The 9,849-nt window shown below is 50.7% G+C and overlaps 1 long non-coding RNA gene across 1 annotated transcript; it reads left to right on the top strand.

The window, feature by feature from the left end:
- Window positions 1-632: 632 nt before the first annotated feature.
- Window positions 633-3,575, top strand: LOC114815652. The gene is made up of 4 exons (XR_003763451.2): window positions 633-741; window positions 1,471-1,528; window positions 2,655-2,750; window positions 3,348-3,575. It is a non-coding gene; the product is annotated as an uncharacterized LOC114815652 (long non-coding RNA).
- Window positions 3,576-9,849: the final 6,274 nt, after the last annotated feature.

Here is a 9,849-nt window from a genome sequence, read left to right as displayed (position 1 = left end):
TGAAATGTGGAGTGGCTAGCCCACTGTGACCACGGGTTTCCAGAAAGTGGGTTCATCTGGGTGGGAGGGTGTCCCGGGGAAACTCCCGGGCCTCGCCCCCACCCTAGCTCCCCTCCTCCGTGGAGGCTTCTGCGCTTTCCTCCCAGGCGACTGCTGAGCCCTCCCTGCCCCCAGCCCAGGTATTCCTGCTCCAGCCCGGGAGATGAGCGATTCCTGGCCGATCCCAGACCCCTGCCTGCCTACACCCTAATCAGCTGCTTCCAATTAAGCTCCCTGACCCCATATAAGCCTCCAAGAAGGTGGCAACCTTTACAGAGCTTCTCCTTCAGATTTTCCTGCAGAGCTGCTTTCTTTCCTGTGGTGCTCAGGCTTGGTAAGGAAGGGGGTCATTTGGGGGATTCTCTGCTCTTTTTTTGGGGGGGGGGGGGGGGGGAGAGTGACTGTTCTGGAGGAGTGTGTCATCTTGACCCCGAGTGGGGGTGGTGGTAGTTAGTTGTAATTGGGGTTCATGTGTGGGGAGGGGGATGGATGGGGTTGGGGCTTTGAGGGCCAGCTGCCCCAGCTATTTCCTTTGCATGGTATGGCTACGGGGATTTACTTGAAGTGACTTTCTGTATGAATTTTCAGATGCCTGGCTGACCCAGAGGCTGGGGGGGGGTGACTTGCCTCTTTCTAACCAACGCCCACAGCTGAGCCACTTAAATGCAGTGTTTTCTTTTTCATCATCCCCTATTGATCAAGGTAAAGATTTTTCTGCTCTCTCCTCTACCAAAGCTCAATCCTGCAATTAGCTCCCTCACATCTCTAATTTCCTCTCAGAGAAGCACAGAGATCAGTTGTTTCTTCTTTAAGAAGCAGCATGGTGTAGGGGATAGAGTATGGGCCTGAAAGTCAGAAGGACCTGGGGTCTAATCTGCGCTCAACTGAGAGCCTACGTGTGACCTTGGGCAAGTGACTTCACTCTTTTGGTCCACAAAGATCTTGTCTGTAAAAGGGAGCTGGAGACTGTGAACTCCATGAGGGCTAGGGACCGTGGCTCACCTCATCTGCTCGCTTCCAGCCCAGGGGTCGAAAAATAATCTCTTCCAGGGAGTCAATCACTTTCTCTCTTCCTGCCTCACCTCCTTCAGCTTGGACTCCAACTCGGACCATGCACTTTATTCTTCTAATGCCAACCTTCTCACTGTGTCTCTATCACCTCTCCTTAAGTGATTTAGCTCACTAAAACCCAGAACCCCTATTCCATTTCAACATTAAAAAAACTATCTTCCTACTAAAATGCAGTCCCTCTGGCTGTTAAACTCTTTTGCTGATTCTCTCTTAATTTACTCCATAAGACCTTTAAAACTTCCTTTTCCCACCCCACTCTGAGAGTGGGAAAAATCCAGCACTCTCCATTCCTGGCTGGGCACTGGTTAGGGGTTTGGATGACCAAGGGCAGACTTTGATTAGATATTACTGTCTCCACAGAGGTTGCCCGATGCATCTCCTGGCCTTGAGGACCATCATCTGCCAGTTGGATTATGAGGTCAAATCTGGGACCTGACTTGGCCAGTCATGTGGGTGGAGCTGTGGACTGTATTGCTATCTCAAAGGGAAGGTTTTGGTAGCTTTTGTGTGTGTGACAGGGGGTTGGGTTAGCTGGGTTGGGGGGAGAGAGCCCTGAGGAAGAGGAGGCCACTGTGGACACAGAAGCTGCTTCTGGAAGGGGGCACTGGGGCTCTGTGCAGAGCACTGGTTCTGTTTGGCTTGACTGTGGGTCTGAGAAGACCCTGGGCCCTTAATTCTATAGAAAGGTCTAACCTCTGGGTGCTCACAGTCCTGTCTCCGGAGTCACTCTGGATATCCTCAGTCTGCCACAAAGGGACTCTTCTGTGTCTCACAGTCGCTTCTGGGGAAGAGAGGAGGGAGGTGCTGTAGCAGAGAGGCAGGGAAGGTTATGGTCTATTGGATTCTCTTCAGAAAAACTGAATGAGGGAGAGATTTAGTGTGAGACAGGTTAGAGGTAAAGCGAATGAGTCGCATAGAGGCCGGAGAGAGGCAAATGCAGGCATCATTCCTGTTGACTTTAATTTTTTCCGGTATACCGAACTATGGGACGTGTTTGGCGTCGAGCTATCGGCCCTACAGGTCTGAAACTTTCTTGTGGGAGAGAGGGGTCCGGCGCAGAAGTAGGGTAGAGCAGAGTGGACAGTCCTCTCATTGGACCTGCTTTGCACAACTGTAGCAGCCACACAAGGGAACTCTTCACTATCTGTAAGGGCATGTTCCCAGGGGACTGAGAGGTCAATGTTGAGTGTGTGTGTGTGTGTGTGTGTGTGTGTGTGTGTGTCCACGCCATTCTTCTCTAGAACTCTGTGGCCTCCTCCCTGAGGGGGGAATAGGAAGCATAGAAAGCAGAAATGGTCCTGTGTCTTGCAGGTTTCTTCCCTCCGCCCCGTCTATTCAGCAGTTGCCCTGGAGACCTCTTGTTATCTGCGGGGAGGCCTTAAGTAGCCTGGGGAGGGGAGAGGGCAGAGTAGAGAATTCAGGGTGCCTGTGGGTGTCATCTCCTGCATCTTAAATGATAGGTTGATTTGGGGTGGATGGAGGAATGTGTCCTTCAGAGAAACTGAATTGTTTGCATTTCTTCCCATTTCCTTCTGAGCTTATAGGAGGACCCACAGATCTTGTACCTTCCTGCTTTTCATGCCACAGAGGGAAGCTGGTGTGAATTGGGCACTAGGACCATCTGAACCACCTCCTAGCAGGTAAGGAATTCAACTTGGCTGTCCCTTGCTCAGCCCCAGTGACTGCCCTCCCGTATTGACTGACTGGCTCGCCTACTGGCTTCACCCTGTGTTCCAGATTAAACTGTGGCTTTACATCCCCAGTTTTTCTTATTCCCTCCTTGTCGCTGAAGTAACTATCAGTGCTTAGTCCAGTACTTAGCATTTATTGAATACTTCCCAAGTGCAATCACTACTCCCCAAAGTCTGATCCCAGAAATCATGGAATCTGTCCCCATCCCCAAATCTTCCTCACAGATTTCACACCGATCCTCATCGTTCCCAGCTATGTGACATTTTCCTGCTTCAGATTAGTGTCTTCAAGGTTCTGATTACCCAGACTTCACTCACGATCCCTCCTGTCCCATTCCTAATGACCCTCTCCAAGCTTTTCTTCTGTGCCAAAGTAATACCTTCTCCCATGCTTTGTAACATGCCCACAGATCCCTAATCTTACCTCCCCACCCCAGGTTTACGTGGTTTTACTACAAGTCCCGCAGCCTTAATACAGGCAGTGGATAGGTTGGGGTGGGATGATTGAGGGCAGATATTTTTTACTAGCTCTTATTCTCTGTACAGTGGATGCCCAGTGTATTTCCCAGCATCGAGGACCATCCCTCCGCCATTCAGACCGTGGCCTTAACTCTGAGAGCTGCCCACCCATCGAGATGCAGCTCCCTGTTGGACTGCTGCCTCAAAGGGAAGGTTTTGTTTTTTTTTTAATAATTTTGTGTGTATGAAAGATTGAATGGGGTTAGGCCTAAGTGGTTGGGGGAGAGCTATAATAAAGAGGAGGCCACTGTGGACACAAACGGTGCTCCTGGAACTGGGTGCTGGGGCTCTGTGCAGGCGCTGGTTCAGTTGGACTTGACTGTGGGTCTGAGAAGGCCCAGGGCCCTTAATTCTATAGAGGAGTCTAATCTCTGGGTGCCCACAGTCCCATCTCCAGAGCCACCCTGTGCATCCTCAGTCTCCCACGAAGGGACTCTTCTGTGTCAGACTGTCAGCTTTGGGGAAGAGAGGTGGGAGGCAGGGAAGTGGATCTACTAAATCATGTTCTGAGAAACTGAGTTATGGGGCCTTTGGTGTGAGATGGATGTCAGGGGTGAGCAAATGAGGTGTAAATGGAGTGAGGAAATGGATTTGAGGCTGGAAAGCGGAAAATGCAGGCATTGTCAGAGTGACTGAGTGCAATATCCAGAAGGTAGGGATATCTTTGGCCTTAGGAAGGTCATCCCTAATGGCCTGACGCTTGGGGGATGGAATGAGGGGTTTAGGAAAAGAGTAAGTTAGAGCCCAGTAAACAGGCGTCTCCTTGGAACTGCCTTGGCACAGCTGTAGCTCCCCCAGAAGCCACTTAGCCAGATCAATGAGGAGTGGGTCCCAGAGGAGTGGGAGGTGACTGCCCAGACTAAGAGTGTGTATGTCCTCTCCTCATTGTTCTCTGGAGTTCTCTAGCTTCCTAGCTGGGTTTTGGTAGGGAGTACAGAGCAGGTAGTGCTGGCACCCGCAGGCCTTCTCCCACCCCCGTTCAGTCTCCAGTTGCCTAGGAGACTGCTTGTCCTCTTTTTTTGTGTCCAGGCCTTCTTCGGCCTGGGTGTAAGGAGGTGAAGTGGCATGGGAGGGCAGAGTGGAGAAGCCAGGGTGTCTGTGACCATCCTCTGAGCCCTTTCACAGAGCAGATTGACTTGGAGGTGGGGGAGGCATGTGTCCTGGACCAAAAGTGCATTGTTGCCATGTTCTTTTCAACCCTCCAGGAGCACCGTCGATCTTCTCCATTCGTGTCCTCGTGATGCAGAGTGCTGTTGCTGGGGATTCTGGGCACCAGGACCCTCTCACACTCTTAGCGGGTGAGAAGAAATGTAACTTGCCTCTGTCCCTTGTTCAAAAACAAGAGTTCTCCTCCATGATGACCTTCCATGCCTCTTGCCTTTGTTCTGCATGTAACTCCAGCTTTATATCCCCAGTGTTCCATACTGTCTCTCTGTCACTGAGGGGTCAGGGCCAAATACAGCGCTTTGCGCTGAATAGTTCAGTAAACACTATGACTCTTCCCGAAGCCACTGGATTGATCCTGTCCCCAAACTTGACTCACTTTGTCTACTTCCTCCTCAGTCTTCTCAGCTGTCACACCTGCCTGAGGTGCCAATCTTTCACGTGTGGCAGAGTGAAGGTTGGCGTGGAAGTGCCTAGCCCAGTGGTTGGCACACCTAGTCGGCACTTTAACGGCGACTGTGATTATTATGACCGAGGGGAGATAATGACTCACTATCAATCTCCGTACGGCAGGTGCCCGATGCACTTCCTGGCCTCGAGGGCCGTACCCGTGCCGTTTCCGACCGTCGGATAAAATCTCAGATCCACCCTCCCGGCGAGATGGAGTTGTGAGCTGTACAGCCACCTCAAAGGGAGGTTTTGGTGGTTTGTAGGTTTTTTGGTGGTGGGTTTTGTGTGTGTGTGTGAAAGTGGGGTGTGTTAAGGTTAGTGGTATGGGGGAAGAGAGCGGTGAGGCAGAGGAGGTCACTGTGGGCACAGAAGCAGCTTCTGGAAAGGGGGGCTGGGGCTCTGTGCAGAGAACTGGTTCTGTTTGGCTTGACTGTGGGTCTGAGAAGACCCTGGGCCCTTAATTCTATAGAGGGATCTAACCTCTGGGTGCTCACAGTCCCGTCTCCAGAGTCACTCTGTACATCCTCGGTCTCCCACGAAGGGACTGTTCTGTGTCAGACAGTTGCTTGAGGGGAGGAGGGAGATGCTTTGTGGAGACCTAGGCTAGAAAGGTCCTGGTCTCCTCCTTTATTCTCTTCTGAGAATCAGAATAATGCAGACCTGAGAGTGAGAGGCTTGTCACCGGTGTGAGAGAAAGAGAGGGAATGAAGTGCAGTAGGGCTGGAGCGGTGAAAATTCAGGCGTGAGTATTAGAAAAAGGAATTGCCATAGAGAGAAGTGTGGGTTAGCTGTGGAGTCAGGAATTAGTAGCCATATAGGTCTGCCACCTGGGCTGGAAGGGAAGATAAGGATCTTTGTGGGAGAGAGGGGTCGAGAGAGAGTAGAGCAGCAGGACCAGTCCCCTCTTTGGAACTACATTTGTGTTCCTGTAGTTCCCACAGAAGTGACTTTTTTCCATATTTTAAAAGGGTTGCTCCCAGGGGAGTGGGAGGCCTGTGTCGAGGTGGAGGGTGTGTGTGTGTGTGTGTGTGTCCATCCTTACACCGTTCTTCTCTGGAGTCCTTTTAGCCACCTCCCTGAGGGTTGGTAGGGACCTTAGAAAGCTGGAAAAAGTCCCTGGTATTGCAGGCTTTGCCATCCCTGTCAGCAGTTATCCTGAAGATCTCTTATCCTCTGGGTCTAGGTCTGTTGTTGTGGGGTTTTTGTTTGTTTGTTTGGCCTGGGCTTGTGTCTGAGTGGAGAGGTCAGGGTGCCTGTGTTTGTCCTCTAACGTTTTTTGAACAGTGGGTTGATATGGTGGGGGGGAGTGGAGGGAATGTCTCTCCTTTTGAGAAACTGAATTGATTGCACTTCCTCCCCTCTCTCTTTTTCAGCACCCAGGAGCACAGTCAGATCCTCTCCACTCCAGCTGCCAGGCTGCTTCTGTGGGGGAATTTCTCCCCTAGAACCTGCTCCACCATCTCACAGCAGGTGAGAAGAACCTCAGCACTACTTGCTCCCTAGCTCGGCAACGATGGTTCCTCTCCCTCCGGGAGTCCCGTGCCCATTGTCTTCCCCCACTGTTGCAGACTGTACTCCTCCCTTACATCCATCCCTTTCACTACTTCCTCCTCATCCCCAAGGCACTGCCGGTGCTTAATATGGGGTTCCGCGGTTGGGAAGTAGAAAAAGGCAAGAATAGTAACCAAGCCTACTGGAGATAGCTGAAGCCACTGGATCTCCCCACTCCCTCAAATTTTTCTCACCTCCTCCACGCTTCTCATTGCTCTTAGCCATTTCATACATGCCAGACTTTGTAATCCTAACTATTTTTTTTCTTTTTCCCAGCCCGTCCTTTGCTTCACCCATCCTAAGTGTTTTCATCCACTTTCCTTCCCGATTATCTTCAACCACTCCTGTGGTGAATGAATGAATTCCTTTCTCAGTGTTTGTGAACATGCTCACAGTTTACTGATCTGTGTAATTTTTTTTTAAATGGCCCCTCACCCAAGTTTGTACATTTTTTCTACAAGTCACACAGTCGTAATGACCGGTTGGTTGAGCGGGGATGACCAGAGGGAGACTTTGACGAGCTATTACTTTGTGTCTACAGAAGATGTCCATTGCGTCTTGGCCTCGACGACTGTTCCTGTGCCACTGAGACCATGGGGTGAAATTTCAGAGCTGCCCTGTCAGTGAAACGGAGCTGTGGACTGTCTTGCTACCTCCAAAGGGAAGGTGCTTTTTCTTCTCCTCCCCCCCCCCCTTGCACCCACCAGTATGTGTGTGTGGTGTGAGAGAGAGAGAGAGAATGGAGAGGGTTAGGTTTAGGTGGGTGGGGGGGAGAGCAGTGGAGGTAGTGGAGGCCACTGTGGCCACAGAAGTTGCTCCTGGAAAGGGAGGCTGGGGCTCTGTGCAGAGAACTGGTTCTGTTTGGCTTGACTGTGGGTCTGAGAAGACCCTGGGCCCTTAATTCTATAGAAGGGTCTAACCTCTGGGTGCTCACAGTCCCGTCTCCAGAGTCACTCTGTACATCCTCGGTCTCCCAGGAAGGGACACTTCTGGGTCAGACAGTTGCTTGAGGGGAGGAGGGAGAAGTTTTGTGGAGACCTAGACTGGAGAGGTCCTGGTCTCCTTTCATTCTCTTCTGAGAAACAGAATGATGGAGACTTGAGTGTGAGAGGGATGTCAGTGGTGAGAGTGAGAGACAGAGTGAGATGCTGTGAGGCTGGAGAGGTGGGAAATGCAGGCATGAGCCATTAGCCATAGAGATGTGGGTAAACTTTGGAGTCAGGAAGTTTAGTAGCAATATAGGTCTGCCACCTGGGTGGGGGGGAGGGTAGATAAGGATCTTGGTGGGAGAGAGGGGTCCAGGGAAAGAGTAGAGCAGCAGGAACAGTCCCCTCATTGGAACTGCCTTGCGTTCCTGGAGCTCCTACAGAAGTGGCTTTTCCATATCTGTAAGGGGTTGCTCCCAGGGGAGTGGGAGGTGGATGTCAAGATTGTGTGTGTGTGTGTGTTTGCTCACACCATTCTTCTCTGGAGTCCTTTTAGCCACCTCCCTGAGGGTTGGTAGGGAGCCTAGAAAGCAGGACAAAGTCCCAGGGATTGCAGGTTTTCCCACCCCTGTTCAATCAGTAGTTATCCTGAAGAGCTCTTATTCTCTGGGTCCAGGTTTTTTTTTGTTTTGTTTTATTAACTTATTTATTTTTTTGGCCTGGGCTTCTGTTGATGATAAGCAGAGAGGTCCATGTGTCTGTGCATGTCCTCTAAGGATTTTTGAACAAAATAGATTGATTTGGGGGGAGTGGAGGGAATGTTTCCTTTTGAGAAAATGAATCGATTGCACTTCCTCCGCTCTGTCGTTTTCAGCCCCAGGAGCACAGTCAGATCCTCTGCACTCCAGCTGCAAGGCCTTAGGGTGCTGCTGTGGGGGAATCTCTCCTCTAGGACCTCCTCTACAATCTCACAGTAGGTGCTACGAAATACAGCACTGCTTGCTCCCTAGCTCGGCAACAGTGGTTCCTCTCCCTCCCGGAGTCCCGTGCCAATTGTCTTCCCCCACTGTTGCAGACTTTCCTCCTCCTTTACATCCGTCCCTTTCACCACTCCCTCCTCGTTCCCAAGGCACTGCCGGTGCTTAATACGGGGTTCTGCGGTTAGGAAGTTATAAAGGCAAGAGTAGTAACCCAGGCTATTGGAGATACATGAGGCCACTGGTTCTCCCCAGTCCCCAAAAATCTTCTCACCTCCTCCACGTTTTTCATAGCTCTTAGCAGTGTAATACGTGCCAGATTTTATAATTTAACTTTTTTTTTTTTTTTTGCTTCTTCGAAGCCGGGCCTTTGCTTCACACATCCTAAGTTTTCTCATCTACTTGCCTTCCTGATCATGTTTAACCACTCCTATGGTGAATGAAATTTTTTCCTCAATGTTAGTGAATATGCTCACAGTTTACTGATCTGTTTAAAAAAATATTTTTGTTAAATGGCCCCTCACCCAAGTTATACATTGTTTCCTAAAAGTCACACAACCGTAATGACCTGTTGGTTGAATGGGGATGACCAGAGGGAGACTTTGATGAGCTATTACTTTGTGTCTACAGCAGATGTCCATTGCGTCTTGGCCTCGAAGATCATTCCTGTGCCGTTTGGGACCTTGGGGTGAAATTTCAGAGCTGCCCTGTCAGTGAAACGGAGCTGTGGATTGTCTTGCTATCTCAAAGGGAAGGTGCTTTTTCTTCACCCCCTACTCTCTCACACACACACACACACACACACACACACACACACACACAGGTGGGTGCGAGAGAGAGAGAGAGAATGGAGAGGGTTAGGTTTAGATGGGTGGGGGGAGAGTAGTGAGGAGGAGGAGGAGGCCACTGTGGCCACAGAAGCTGCTCCTGGAAGGGGAGGCTGGGGCTCTGTGCAGAGAACTGGTTCTGTTTGGCTTGACTGTGGGTCTGAGAAGACCCTGGGCCCTTAATTCTATAGAGGGATCTAACCTCTGGGTGCTCACAGTCCTGTCTCCAGAGTCACTCTGTACATCCTCAGCCTCCCAGGAAGGGGACTCTTCTGGGTCAGACAGTTGCTTGAGGGGAGGAGGGAGATGGTTTGTGGAGACCTAGGCTAGAAAGGTCCTGGTCTCCTCCTTTATTCTCCTCTGAGAATCAGAATAATAGAGACCTGAGAGTGAGAGGCTTGTCACTGGTGTGAGAGAAAGAGAGAGAGTGAAGTGCAGTATGGCTGGAGCGGTGAAAATTCAGGCATGAGTATTAGAAAAAGGAATTGCCATAGAGAGAAGTGTGGGTTAGCTGTGGATTCAGGAATTAGTAGCCATAGAGGTCTGCCACTTGGGCCAGAAGGGTAGATAAAGATCTTTGGGGGAGAAAGGGGTCTAGAGAGTAGAACAGCAGGAACAGTCCACTCTTTGGAAC

Source organism: Ornithorhynchus anatinus, chromosome 12, assembly GCF_004115215.2.
Source record: "Ornithorhynchus anatinus isolate Pmale09 chromosome 12, mOrnAna1.pri.v4, whole genome shotgun sequence".
In the NCBI taxonomy this organism is placed as follows: Eukaryota; Metazoa; Chordata; class Mammalia; order Monotremata; family Ornithorhynchidae; genus Ornithorhynchus; species Ornithorhynchus anatinus.
The sequence above is the reverse complement of the archived record's forward strand: the minus strand, read 5'-3'. Positions and strand labels throughout refer to the sequence as shown.